This window comes from Euprymna scolopes, chromosome 35 (assembly GCF_053919585.1).
Source record: "Euprymna scolopes isolate OS-2025 chromosome 35, ASM5391958v1, whole genome shotgun sequence".
Lineage (NCBI taxonomy): Eukaryota > Metazoa > Mollusca > Cephalopoda > Sepiida > Sepiolidae > Euprymna > Euprymna scolopes.
Genome location: NC_136516.1, coordinates 38949643 through 38965780, shown reverse-complemented (window position 1 = coordinate 38965780; position 16138 = coordinate 38949643). Strand labels below are relative to the sequence as shown.

At 33.1% G+C, this 16138-nt stretch overlaps 1 protein-coding gene and 1 pseudogene across 10 annotated transcripts in view; both read left to right on the top strand.

Moving 5' to 3' along the window:
• The window catches only part of LOC145259826 (multiple C2 and transmembrane domain-containing protein 1-like), a 992069-nt gene that overhangs the window by 71421 nt on the left and 904510 nt on the right, over positions 1-16138 (top strand). The window lies entirely within an intron of this gene.
• LOC145260092 (U2 spliceosomal RNA) lies at positions 15848-15980 on the top strand (annotated as a pseudogene).

Below are 16138 nucleotides of genomic sequence, written 5' to 3'. Positions count from 1 at the left end.
TCGACCATTTTCTAATCAAATTGATTGATTGCCTGCTGTAGTCTGGCACCCACTATGATGAACCAGTAGAAAGCTTTACTGTCCTCTTGGTAATGACTTAGTCCACAACACATTGTAATCTACATAAAACTATGCAGAATCTATTGTTCAGTTTATAAAAATATCTTTTTATATATTACTAGCTAGGGGTACCCGGCATTGCCCCGGTGTTTGGAGGTGTGTGTGGTTTTGGGTAAATCAAAACTCCGGGGAGGGGGGTAAAATAAAAAAAAAATGGTTTGGTAGATAAGTATGAGGATCGAACCGGAACCCTTGAGGTAAAATTGTAAATTAAAGTGTGAAAAAAAGCGTGCGACGTTAACCATTGCACCACCGCGACATACCAACAGAAATGCGTTTGAATTTATTTAATTATTTAGATTTGGTAGGTGCACGTTTTAATGACTTAATGAGGTCAACTGTTGACTGCGGAGTAGCATTTCATTTACTGCGGAACGCGGGGGTAGGGGGAAACCGGAAAAATGCCGCCAGAATTAATTATAGGAAAAGGCTTAATCCACATGCGGCAAGCGAAAACTGTTGAATATTTATCTTCCCGAAGTCGAGCAAATTAAATAGACAGGCGAGCTCCGTTGACAACTCTGAAATATTACTATTTACATGTGATATAAAAAGTTTTAAAAAGTTGTTAGGCGAGCGACCGCTTCTCTGAAAAAAGCCTTTTGTAGACATACAGAAAAAGCGAACACAGATACATACATACACACATACATTTTCGCTTTTATATTTATAGATGGCGTGAATTAAAATTTAAAATTCAAAAGTTAAGTATTATCGTTCAGTTATGTTCTAAATAGAAATGTTCATTCTGAACACGTCCCTGACTTATCAAAGCACCTGCTGTTGATTTTATACACGAAGCCCTTTTCTTTATTTAATGATAAAATATCTAAAATGTGCTTGTGATGTTGGGCTGTATCAGAATGTTTGGTCGAAATCAGACTGTTTCATCTTTAATCGGTTTTTGTCGATTATCGATTTTTTTATTACTTATCGGGGGCATTCATTTTTTTCAAAACTAGCTGATTTTATTAAAGTGGTTTTATCATTTTGACCAGGTGAAAATGTTTGTTTTTAAAAAATAATTATTAGATCAGGTTTAAGGTTTCGAATGAAGCAGATGTCATTTTTTTCATCATATTTTCCCTTTTGGCAATGGTTTCAACCATTTGTTTGATTTAAAATTCGATAATATGCCTAAACGCTTACTTTCTTAAGTGGTCTTATAATTTTGACCAGGACTGTATACAAAATAGTAAAATTACATATTAAAACAGTAGTAAAATTATATATTAAAACAGTATAAAATTACATATTAAAACAGTAATTAAATTACATATCAAAACAGTAACTAAATTACATATGAAAACAGTAGCTTTATTACACATTCAAACATTAGTTAAATTATATTAAAAAAATAGTAGTAAACGTACATATAAAAACCGTGGTTGAAAAACATATAAAACCATACTTAAATTACATATTAAAACAATACTTTTAGTACATATTCAAGTAGTAGTTAACTTACATATCAAAACAATAGTTTAATTACATATTAAAACACTAGTTAAAACAATAATTTAATTACATATTAAAACAATAGCTAAATTACATATTAAAACAATAGTTAAATTACATAACAAAAAAGAAGTTATATTAAATATTCAAACAATGGTTAAATTACATATTAAAAAAAGCGTAGCATTACACATAAAACCAGTAGTTTGACTAAATATTCAAACAGTGGTTTAATTACATATTCAAGTAGTAGTTAGCTTACATATTAAAACAACAGTTTAATTGAATATTAAACTCCAGTATAATTCCATATTTAAACAGAAGTGAAATTACATATTAAAACAATAATTAAATTATATATCAAAACAATTAACTAGATTACATATTAAAACAATAATTAGATTATATATCAAAACAATAGCTAGATTACATATTAAAACAATGGTAAAATTACATATAAAAACAGTAGTTTTATTTATAGTAAAACAGTTGTTACATTACATAATAAAACAATAGTAAAATTACATAGTAGAACAGTAGTTAAATTACATATTTAAACTATAGTAAAGTTACACATTAAAACAGTAATTAAATTACATATTAAAACAGTTGTAAAATTACATATTTAAGAAGTAGTTGAATTACATATTAAAACAATAGTAAAATTACATACGAAAATAGTTAAATGTCATATTGAAATATTAGTTAGATAACATATTAAAACCATAGTAAAATTACATATTAAAACAATAAGTAAATAACATACAAAAACAGTAGTTAAATTACATGTTGAAACAATAGTTAAATTACATATTAAAACATTAGTTAAATTGCATAGGCTAATATTAGTTAAATTACATATTTAAACAGTAATAAAATTATATATTCAGACAGTCGCTTTATTACATACTAAATATGTGTTAAAATTACATATAAAAACAATAGTTAAATTTTATGTGCAAACTGTAGTTAAATTACATATTCAAACAATAGTAAAATTACATATTCAAACAATAGTAAAATTACATATTAAAACAATAATTAAATTACATATATAAACACGGTTTCAAAGAGCCTGACTTGATTGTAAAATATCAGGGCTAATATTAAGCAATAAAGTGATGAAGCAAGAGTTGCAGAAATGACGAAATTAAAACTAATACTACTTTCCACAATATTCCTCATTCAATCCCGGGCAATGTCGGTTTTTTTCTGCTTTTGATCTGGTCTTTGAAGAGAGCAGCATCAATTAATCGTTGCATCGAAGAATTCTTCAAGACGTTTCATTTTATTCAATCTATCAGACATTAATGAGGGAAAGTTTATTTGGATGAGTTTTTTTTGTAGACATTTTTATTTGTTGCTTCTTCCTTTTTTATTTTAGTTTTCTTCTTTTTTTCCTTTTCTTTCTTTTTTCCTTTTCTTTCTTTTTCCTTGTCTTTCTTTTTTCCTTTTCTTTCTTTTTTCCTTTTCTTTCTTTTTTCCTTGTCTTTCTTTCTTCCTTTTCTTTCTTTTTCTTCTTACTATATTATTTTTCTTTCAATTCTACTTTTTCTAGTTCATCTTCTTCCCCTTCTCATCCTCACCATTTTCTGCGTTCTTCTTCTTATTCTTTTTTCCTTCTATTATCATTATTATTAGTATTATTATTATTATTAGTAGTAGTAGTAGTAGTAGTAGTAGTAGTAGGAGTAGGAGGAGGAGGAGGAGGAGTGTATTATTATTGGCTCACATGGAGCTTTCACACAAGTCAACAAACGATCTGATTGGAAACCTGTGGTGTTCTCTGGAGGCTGAGTGACAACAAGTCTCCCCAGACGTCCAGTTCTCTCCACCCCCTTGGATAGCATTTGCAAATGAATTTGCATCATCGCAACAGCCTCTTACCATTGATTTATCGCCGGCAGTGGCCATTGGTTTATGCTGGAATTTGAGTGGCACTAAGCTTCCCTAAAGTCCCAGTTCTCTTTGCGCTTGTCCAATAGTTGGCGCTCTCTCCTCGGTCTTTCAGTCCTTCTTGACCCTTCTCAACTCTTCGGTGTCACTTTTTTATTGGGAGGAGCGGTGGTAAAACTATGGGGGGGGATGCATGATGGAGGTGTAGAACTTGTAGATATGCAGCTTCGGTGTTCTTCATTCCCTGTAACGCTTATTCGTTATATTGTCTTCTTGTATTATTCTCCGCATTCAAAGGTTTTCCTTAATATTTCAGTCGTTTTCATTATCGTTAGTCGTTGTACTTTTGCAGTTATTCCTCTGATTCCAATTTCTGACATTCTTTTTTCGAAGTTTTTCGGAATTGTTCCTAGTGCTCCTACTATTATCGGTACTATTTTGATTTTCTTCATCATCCAAATCCCTTTTAACTCTCTGACTAGTTCTGTGTATTTGCTTCGTTTCTCCTATTCTTTCTGTGGTCAGCTGGGACAGCAAAGTCTAGGATTTGACAGGATTTTTCTTTCTTGTTAATTATTACGACATCTGGTCTTCTTGCTTGGTTGGGTTTGTCCGTCTGTATGTCCATGTCCCATAGGATTTTGAGGTTCTCATTTTCGAGTGCTGTTGCGGGTTTATGCTTGTACCATTTGCCTGTACACTCAAAATGTAGTCGTTTGCACAATTCCCAGTGCACCCCCCCAACTTGGTCATGCCTGTTTTTGTATTCCTTTTGGGCCAGTTTGCTGCATTCACTTACTATATGGTCTATCGTTTCGTTTCTTTGTTTGTATTTGCTGTTTTCTTGTGTTTTGTCGATTCTTGCTTTGATATGGTTGGTTCTTATCGAGTTATCTTGTGCTGCAGTTATTAGAGATTCAGTTTCTCGGTTTATATGTCCTTTTCGCATCCATGTCCAGGTGTTTTCGTTATTCTCATCTTTTGTCATTCTTATGAATCTTCCGTGGAGTTGTTTCTCTTCCCACTTCTCTTTTCTCGTTTTATCATTTGTCTCTCTGTTTTCTGGGTTCTTTTTTTGTTTTGTTTTTTCAGTGTCTCTCGCTGCCATAATTATCCTTTCAGTGTTTTGCATTATGTATTTTTCTAGTTCTTTTTTCGTGTCCTTCATACAGTCTTCTATACAGATCAGTCCTCTCCCGCCGTCTTTCCTTTTCACGTAGAGCCTGTCAGTATCGTCCTTTGGGTGTAGTGCATTATGCATAGTCATGAGTTATTATTATTATTATTATTATTATTATTATTATTATTATTATTATTATTATTATTATTATTATTTCTGATTTCTCTTATTCTTTTATTATTTTTGTACTTTGCCTTCTTCCTACTCCTCCTATTCCTCCTCCACCACCTCCTCCTCCATCTCCTTCTTCTTCTTCATTTTCTTCTTCTCCCCCATCTTTTTTTTTCTCGTCTTTTTTCCCATCTTGTTAACGTTTTCATCTTCATCTTTCATCTGCAGTCCAATTAATAAAACTGACATGGTGCGATTAGTTACGTTTTTCCCCCCATTTAATTAGTATTTCATTTAATTAGTATTTCATTTAATTAACATTTCATTTAATTAGTATTTCATTTAATTAGTATTTCATTTAATTAGTATTTCATTTCATTAGCATTTCATTTGAGTGGCATTTCATTTAATTAACATTTAATTTAATTAGTATTTCATTTAATTAGCATTTCATTTAATTAGCATTTCATTTAATTAGTATTTCATTTAATTAGTATTTCATTTAATTAGTATTTCATTTAATTAGCATTTCATTTAATTAGTATTTCATTTAATTAGTATTTCATTTAATTAACATTTAATTTAATTAGTATTTCATTTAATTAGTATTTCATTTAATTAGCATTTCATTTAATTAACATTTCATTTAATTAGTATTTCATTTAATTAACATTTCATTTAATTAGTATTTCATTTAATTAGTATTTCATTTAATTAGTATTTCATTTAATTAACATTTCATTTAATTAGTATTTCATTTAATTAACATTTAATTTAATTAGTATTTCATTTAATTAGCATTTAATTTAATTAACATTTCATTTAATTAGTATTTCATTTAATTAACATTTCATTTAATTAGTATTTCATTTAATTAACATTTCATTTAATTAGCATTTCATTTAATTAGTATTTAATTTAATTAGCATTTCATTTAATTAAAATTTCATTTAATTAGTATTTCATTTAATTAACATTTCATTTAATTAGCATTTCATTTAATTAGTATTTTATTTAATTAGTATTTCATTTAATTAACATTTCATTTAATTAGCATTTCATTTAATTAACATTTCATTTAATTAGCATTTCATTTAATTAACATTTCATTTAATTAGTATTTCATTTAATTAACATTTCATTTAATTAGCATTTCATTTAATTAACATTTCATTTAATTAGTATTTCATTTAATTAGCATTTCATTTAATTAGCATTTCATTTAATTAGTATTTCATTCAATTAGTATTTCATTTCATTAGTATTTCATTTAATTAGTATTTCATTCAATTAGTATTTCATTTAATTAGCATTTCATTTAATTAGCATTTCATTTAATTAGTATTTCATTCAATTAGTATTTCATTTAATTAGTATTTCATTTAATTAACATTTCATTTAATTAGCATTTCATTTAATTAACATTTCATTTAATTAGCATTTCATTTAATTAACATTTCATTTAATTAGTATTTCATTTAATTAACATTTCATTTAATTAGCATTTCATTTAATTAACATTTCATTTAATTAGTATTTCATTTAATTAGCATTTCATTTAATTAGCATTTCATTTAATTAGTATTTCATTCAATTAGTATTTCATTTCATTAGTATTTCATTTCATTAGTATTTCATTCAATTAGTATTTCATTTAATTAGCATTTCATTTAATTAGCATTTCATTTAATTAGTATTTCATTCAATTAGTATTTAATTTAATTAGCATTTCATTTAATTAGCATTTCATTTAATTAGTATTTCATTTAATTAACATTTCATTCAATTAGTATTTCATTTAATTAGTATTTCATTTAATTAGCATTTCATTTAATTAGCATTTCATTCAATTAGTATTCCATTTAATTAGTATTTCATTTAATTAGCATTTCATTTAATTAGTATTCCATTTAATTAGTATTTCATTTAATTAGTATTTCATTTAATTAGCATTTCATTTCATTAGTATTTCATTTCATTAGTATTTCATTTAATTAGTATTTCATCTTCTGCTTTCTGTGCTAAGAAGAATTTTCCCTGGAAGATCGTCTGTTAAAAAATTAATTTGATTTGCTTGTTTGGTCTCATTGCCTGTCAAAATCTTTCATGTTATTTAATGCTATAAAATAGAAATGTTTTCTAATCTATTTTAACGTTTGTGTAGTGACAACCTGTTGGAGTATCTTCGCTAACTAGGTGGCTGTTCATATTTTCTTGAGAGAACACGGGGTCTGGAAGTAAATACTAAAACAACAATGATCCAAAGACAATAATAATAATAATAATAATAATAATAATAATAATAATAATAATTTTTCATTTATTTCGTACTAGCAGGTCGTCCGGCGTTGCCCGGTCGTAATATACGCTTAAATATTATATCTAATTCATGCAGATTGCGTATTCATTATTATAGAGACAATTCTCTATCGATTATCATATTGAACCTTATATATAGTAGTGAGATCAAAACTATATATATATATATATATATTAAATTTATTTATACAAACATTGATGGCTACATATGTGCATACATGTTTCTGTAATCACCCACGATGAGGGATTATGTCTTCAGGCCAAGAATTATCGTCGATATATATATATATATATATATATATATATATATATATATATATATATATATATATATATATATATATATATGACTTGGGTGCCATCAGTTAGAATCGAAACCAAAACATAACTCTTCACCCTCATTCCTTGGCCTCTGTATCACGCCATATATATATATATATATATATATATATATATATATATATATATATATATATATATATATATATATATATATATATACAGCAAGGAGAGACTTGATTTCAAATATTTCTCATGTGTTATATCGCCCCTCTTTTGGAAATGGGGGTACGATTACAGATGTCTCCAGTATCAAATAATCCTTATACACTGTGAAATTTACTTTATGCATAAAAAGAGGGGAGATATTGCATATGAGAAATATTTGAAATCAAGTCTCCCCTTGCTGTTATTTCAGATCGTTTGAAACCATAGCAGCAATTTTTAGTCTCTCCTCCATCAAGGGCAGAGGTTTGGGAGAAATATATATTTTGTACAATTCATATGCAAAACTAGGAAAACGAATTCCTTTGTTTGAAACATTTGGATGATGGTTGACCCCTTAATGCGTGACCTTAAATGCAAATGACACAAATACCACTACACAATTCAGGTCATTACCTTTCCAACGAGTTTTCATTTGCTACATTCTGATCAATAGTCGCTGAGATTTTGAACATATAAATTGCAAAAAAGTGGTGTATCTATATATGGATATATATATATATACTCGTAGCCAAATTGAATATCGAAATACTCATATCTTTGGTTCTATGGGACGAAACTACATGAAAATTTGCAGGCCTTTTTAAGATTATAATAATATTCTATGGGTAAATTTTTATTACAATTGATAAAATGGTCCTGGATATGACGTTGAGGCCCCACCTTGCGGGCCTTGGGCAGTGTGGAGCCACCCTTTAATTGCCATTGCTCCCAGGTCCACTCTGACCCGGAGTGGTAGTACCTGTTAGGGTCCCAACTATGGGTTAAATAGAATCTGACTTAAAAAAAAATATACTCCATTAAAAATCGTTCCTCCAAATAACTAGATTCGGCATTAAATAACCTGAAAAAGGTTGATATGCCGTAAAACAAAAACAACCATCCAACCAACAGTTGATAAAAAATAAACTATATATTCAAACCAATAAAATATGCCTAAATTTGCCTACAATTGTATATATAGTGTTTTACAAGCCAGCTTCAATTTTTACCGCATTGGGGAAGGAATGTGGTATGAATGTGCCTCTGAATAATAACAAAGATAATTCGATATCGTCTAATCAAATTGAAATAAGATATTGCTGATATGTCAGTAACAATGCAACGAAGACGATGTGAAAACAAAGGCTCATTTGATGGAGTGACTCTTTTGATTTTGTATTTCGGCTGATCAAGTTTGCCTACGGAGAGGAATTTCAAGTGCTTCTTCAGACGTCTCTCTGCCTATCCTCCGCTTGCTTCGCCCCGCCCACAAATTTTTTTTTTTTTTTTTAAAGTAAAGCGATTTTACTTTTTACGTATCACAAATTTAGGCACGACAAATACCCCTGTTGATTGTTTATATGAGTGATATTTAGAACCAACAAATTTAGGCACGACAAATTACACCTGTTGATTGTTTATGTGTGTGATATTTAGGCACGACAAATTAAGGCACGGCAATTGACTCTTGTTGATTGTTTATGCGTGTGATATTTAGGACCGACAAATTTAGGCACAACAAATTAAGGCACAACAAATAATTTCTGTTGATTCTGTATATGTGTGATATTTAGGCACGACAAATTTAGGCACGACAAATAACCCCTGTTGATTGTTTATATGAGTGATATTTAGAACCGACAAATTTAGGCACGACAAATTAAGGCACGAGAAACGATTTCTGTTGATTCTGTATATGTGTGATATTTAGGCACGACAAATTTAGGCACGACAAATAACCCCTGTTGATTGTTTATATGAGTGATATTTACGAGGCGCGTGCAATAAGCAATGCCCTTGACCCACTTCCCATAACAGTAGAGCAATGAAACTGGGCACAGTTATTAGTCTTTCTCTACATAGGAACCACCCAGAGTTATGCATTTCTCCCATCATTTGATGCAGCTCTGGAGACCGTTTTTGTAGAACACCCCAGGTTGGTCCTCCAGCCACAACGTGACTTCAGAAATCAAGGCTGCATCATCTGAGAAATGCTTTCCTTTCAAAAACAACTTCATGGCTGGGAAGAGGTGAAAGTCAAAGGGTGCAAGGTCAGGGGAGTAGGGATGATGGGGTATGATTTCATAACCACACGCCCGTGCTTCTGACATGCGAGTTGTGAACTGGAGCGTTGTCCTGCAGGAGGAGGATACATTTGCTGATCTTGCACCGCCTCTTGATTTTGATAGCTTCCCTTAATTTCCTCAAAAGTAAAGCATAATAGGCTTCTGTAATTGTGGTACCCTTTGCCAGGAAATCTGTCATCACTACTCCGTTGTAGTCCCAGAAGACTGTGAGCATGGCCTTGCCAGTGGAGGGCTGCACCCTTGCCTTCTTTGGAGGGGGTGAGTCCAAGTGCTTCCACTGCATTGACTGGGCTTTGGTCTCTGGATCATAGTGATGGACCCAGGTTTCATCCTATGTAATCAGTCTTTTGAAACACTTTGACTCATCTTCTTGGCACATCTCCAAATTCATCCTCGAGCACTCAACACATTCTCGCTTCTGGAATGGTGTGAGCAACCTGGGAATCCATCTGGCAGACATCTTATGCATATGCAAATGGTCATGAATGATAGTTTCTACAGACCCTGTACTAATCTTGACATCTTGGGCTATTTGTTGAATAGTAATGTGCCGATCTTCCAAAATGGCAGCCTCAACTTGATGGACAGATTCCTCATCAATGGCAGAAGGGGGCAACCAAGTCTGGGAGCTGTTTCTACCGACTTCCGGCCATGTTTGAATTCATGATGCCAGCGTTTTTACAAGGTCATATGATGGGGCATTATCACCATAAGCTTCTTTCATTTCATCAAAAGTCTCCTGTGGTGTGCGTCCTTTCAAATACAAAAACCAAATCACTGCTCGACATTCAGCAGGCTCCATTTCACACCTGACTCAGTTCAAACACCTGTAAAACAGAAACCACAATTAGTTCAGAGCTGTAATTTGCCACATAACCCGTAGAGATAAAAATCATTGTACATGCAAAATTTCAGCTAGATCAGACAACTGAAAGTGGGTCAGGGGCATTACTTATTGCACGCCCCTCGTAGAAGCAACAAATTTAGGCAGGACAAATTAAGGCACAACAAATGATTTCTGTTGATTCTTTATATGTGTGATATTTAGGCATGACACATTTAGGCACGACAAATGACTTTTATTGATTGTTTATGTGTGTGATATTTAGAACCGACAAATTTAGGCATAACCAATTAAAGCAAGACAAATTGACCTTTGATTCTTTATATGAGTGATATTTAGAGCCGAGAAATTTAGGCATAGCAAATTAAGGCACGACAAACGACTCCTATTGATTGTTTATATGTGTGATATTTAGGACCGACAAATTTAGGCATGACAGATGGACCTGTTGATTCTTTATATGTGTGATATTTAGAACCGAAAAATTAAGTCACTACAAATTAAGGCACGACAAATGACCCCTGTTAATTCTTTATATGTTTGATAGTCAGGCACAACAAATTAAGTCATTACAAATTAAGGCACGGCAAATGGCTCCTGCTGATTTTTGATGTGTGTGATATTTAGGCACTAGAAATAAAGGCCCGACAAAAATCATATTTCTGAAGTTTTGCGATTAGTATTGATCATTTCTGTTGGATTATTCGCGGTGTTGCTATTTTGGTATCACAAATTGAGGCACGATAAGACACAAGAATTAATTTCTTTTGATTCTTTATTCTTATGATATTTAGTCACGACAAATTAACTCCATTAACGGTACGCAAATTAATCTCGAAGGTGAATTTTTAGTGAACGTCACATTATTAGCAAAGACAAAAAATTAAAAGCTTATGTATAAAAGAATACCACTAACCTACTCTGATCAGAGTGAATTCATGAATTTAAATTATAGAACCAACCAATCGATAATTTTTGAAAAACGAAAATAAAAAGTACAACAGACGTACATGCCCGAAAAACAAATAAAAATAAAACTTTTTCTTGTTCTAGGCCACGAAAAGCCAAACAGAAAGCGCAACAAACCGATACTGTTTTAGACCAAACAAAAGTAGCTCTCACCTAACGAGAATAGCACCTGACCACAAACCAAGAAACCAAAATCAGGTAGGGTACTCTATCGCTAGTCTTAAAGTGATCACACCCTCGCTAATCGACCCAGTCGTACATGTCTGTACGACTACAGGCGATTTTACATCAGATACAAAATCTTCAACTACACCGCAACAGGTACCAGTCGCGACTCTATTTTTCCTAGCATTGGAACATTATTTACCGAAAGTCAACGTATTACGCGCAGCAAAATAATAATGAACTGTTTTCCCACAATATGGAAGAACTGCTGGATCGGTTTACCAGGTGTCTTTTCAAAATAGAAAGTTCATCAGATTTACAACACTAGTGGAAACCCTTGGGACAATATTGTCTCTTGTCTGATGGATTATTACAAGCGGGGTTCTAGTTGGGGTAAATTGATCCTTAATTACTTGTGACGAAGTCTACCCACGATTGTTTTATTAAATTATCACGAATAATACATGAGAAAATGGCAATAAAATGTTTTCCCTGCAGATAAAAAGAAAAAAGTTTGCTCTGAACATTGAATCCCTCAAGAAGTAGAGGGTATTGAAACCGTCTACAACACATTTGATATTGAGCCTCCCCAGATTACACCAGAACCACGAGGTTCGGGCAGGAAAAGAAAAATCACTAAGCCGTTCATGGTCCACTCAAAGAGGAAAAAATACTGATATACCGTCCAGAGTTATCAGCTCGGGAAGGGGTGTTGTAGCTGAACTAACCTATGTTACCTACTAATAGACTATTTCAATCTCAATAAATACCGTAAGACTAAGCCGTAAGGTGTCAGTCAACACCAGGTATTTGTACTGGGCTGGGCACTGAAGTGTGGTGTTCGCACAGATGCTGCACTCAAATGAATTGTCCTCAGTTAATGGAGAGGGAAGCCCTTTTATACTAAGGCAATTTTATTTTTGCAGAATGCCCCTTTTGAGGGGAGCTGTTATATCCCATATTAAACCGACCTTGTGTCACATTTTGTTTCGTGGGAAACAAATAAATAACCAGTCGATATCCGGTTACGTTCGTATACTGGACTGGTGGCTCAGGTGTGGTGTCTGCTTAGATGCTGCACTCAAAGTAAATTGTCCTTAGTCAATGGAGGGAGTAACCCTTCTAACCCTTCTAAGGCAATTTTATTTTTGCAAACTGACAGAGTGCCCCCTTTTGGGGGAGCTGGTTATCTCCCACGTTAAAAAACTAACTTGTGTCACATTTTGTTTTCGTGGGCAAGTAAATGTTTATCAGCCGATATCCGGTGTACCAACCTAGGTAGCCGACGAACGAGCCACCTATTGTATGCTTTGCAATCCATGTTGTTACTTTATTTCGGCGTTCTATTTTTCTGTTCATCCCTTAACAAGGTTATAACACTTAGGTGCATTAGAAAGGAAACAGCAAATGACATCCAGTCGTACCTTGGCTGAGATACTATTAACTCTTGTGATTATAAGTCACTATTATCAGTGAAAAAGAATGGAATACAATTGCCTATGGTGAAACGAATTTAACTGCTGAGTAACGTGTGACAATGTCGCTATCTTTGTCTGCGACGAGACCAAATACGGAAAATGGTTCGTAGATGATTATAAAAAGAGAGAGAGAGAAACGTTAATCTCATCTGCGATATTTGACGAATCTCTGAACTTAAAAAAGAAACTAATTTGAAGCTTTAACCTAGACGACTCAGAACTGTATCATCATCATCGTCATCATCATCATCATCTCGTATGAATTCGAAGATACTATTGTCAGCATTGGTTCCCCCGATATTTTTTCTCGTCAGAATTCTTTCTAGAAGGAGATCGGCTATTCACGGGAAGGACCCCGAGAAGGTTTCCAACATCCAAAGCGAAGATCATTGTTTTGTGGAACGAACTAGGTTCGAACTTGGAACACCCAGGTCGTCAGTTCATGTCGTTAATTTTGAATGTTAGAAATGATAAAATGAGAAAGAAATAGAAAAGAAGGTTCTGAAACGTAGTAATAGAAATGGGTGACTTAGTAAGTTAATTGCAAATTACGACTAATTAGAACTTTTTATCACTAATGGTAGAAAGATTCCCGAGGTCAACAAGATACACATGAAGCAGGTCGGCGGTTATATCGGCCGAAACGTGGTGAGAATAACGCTCAAGATGAGAACAGTAGTCCAAATAATCCAAATTATCAATCCTCATCTAAAAACTTCATAAACATAAAACATTGATTAACTAAACTTTAGTATTTGAACAAAGATCGCAGGCAATCAATAGGGAGTGATGCAGTTTGGGAGGTGACTGTCGTCAAATGGTTAACGACACGGACTGACGACTTGGGTGTACCAAGTTCGAATCTAGTTCGTTCCACAAAAATCATTTTCACTTTGGATGTTGGAAACCTTCTCGTGGTCTCTCCCGTGAATAACTGATGTCTTTCTAGAAAGAACTTTGACGAGAAAAAATATCGGGGAAACCAATGCTGACAATAGTATCTTTGAATTCATACGCAATGATGATGATGATGATGATGATGATGATGATGATAAAGTTCTGTGTCATCTATATCAAAGCTGCTATTGCCTTCAAATTAGTTTTTATTTTCATGCAGATTTCGTATTTATTATTACAGAGCTAATTCCCCATTGAATATTATACAGGGCGGCCCACTTAAAAGTAGCCCGACCTGTTATATCTTTCTCTTATGGACCAACTGACACCACAAGACAAAATGCAATTCTTTTCAAGCAAGATGGCGCTACATGCCTCACGCCTCACAGATCACTGACACGAGTTCCTATTTATCATCTCTCGGATACTGACGGTGTGAGACTCTAAGAAAACAACCTCTGTCATGGACATGCTTTAGAAGCAGAGATGCATCATTGAATTTCCGGTAAAAGTGCATTGAGAATGGTGGTGACTATGTAAAAAAGTATGTTTTAATGGTATTACTCCCATCTTCATGGCTTTCCAACTAACCTGTTGAGTTTAAAAAATAGCACGCCTTACTTTTGGAACGACCCTCGTATGGCGAAATGTGTTCTGGACGTTCATGCGCAGCCATCTTTCATTGCTGGCAAAAGTGCATTGAGAATGAAGGTGACTATGTAGAAAAAAAAAAGATTCTGGAGCACAATATGTCACTTGATTTAATGGTACCACTCCCGTCTTTGTAACTCTTCAATTTTTGAGTTGAAATAAAATAGGAGAGTTTGCTTTAGGAACGAACCTCGTACAACAGTTAGAGAATACAACTGTGGAATTCTCAAAGGTCCCGCTGGTACAGGGATGAGCTAATTTTTCATTGCAAAAGTCACATTCAAAAATTCGATTTGATAGGGTCACAGAATATATTAACCCTAAATAGTTCGTATTCAAAATAAGCAAATTAAAAATCTTTGAAGAAACAAAGAAATGCAATTAATTTTTATTATTTAAAGAACTGTAGAACATTCACAGGAAATGCATTTATTTGAACGACGGTTTGAAAATAAAAATTTACTAACATTTGGTGGGCCGCATACAGCCTGTGGACTATAGTTTGCCCACACTTGCCCTAGTCCATAATTGATCTTTTTACAGTCGATTTAAACTGTAGATATTTTTTTGACCTATCATTCTTACCATATCAATTAGTTTATACGAAGTAAATTGGTGAAAAAACATAAAATAAAGTTATAGTTACATGAAGCTTTGTATTGGGTGATATTTTTTTTTATGTGAGCACCAGGTGGAAAGACAGCTGGCACGAGTTAATTTGAATATTAAATCTATTTAATCTTCTTCTTCTTCTTCTTCTTCTTCTTTGTATTAGTCTTAAGCTATGGCCAGGTCCACAACATTAGATTTTTACCTCCACTTAGCACGATCACAGGCTTGGTCCCAGTGATGACTGCTTTAACAAAGATTTTTTTTCCTAATTTAAAAAAAATTTGTTTTCGTTCCATTTTCACCCCAAACAAAGCTCAGTGCCAATCTGATGCAGGGGGCTACTATCGGGCCCATAAGTTGCAAGGATACTATGTAGGGAGTTTAGCAGCAAGGTCTGTTCACATTACACTTGAACATGTATGTCAGTACAGTTGGGAAAGCAGAATCCCGGAAGGGAGTCCCAAAGTCTAGCAGGTCTGGGGAAGAAACTATTAGAGTAGAAGGCTTTGTTACATCTAGGGATCTATACTGTGTAGAGGTGGGATTTTGCTGCTTGTCCGGTTTGTTGGGGGTATTTACGTCTTGGCCTTTTGGTCAAGATCAAAGTGTAGTATCTGTTCTTCAGATGCTGCACTTCTATTTCTTGTTCTCTTTCAGTGGAGGAGAAATCCTTCACGACTGAGACAATTTTTATTTTTGTACCTTCTCCACGTTAAAAAACGACCCTGGTGTCTAACTCTGTCCCGTGGGGAGGCATAGTAAATAGGTACATCAGGGGCTTGTAGTTTGTCAGAGCATCCACGATTAAAATACTTGTAAAACAGGCAAAGGGAGGCAACATTTCGTCAATGGAACAGAGGCTGAA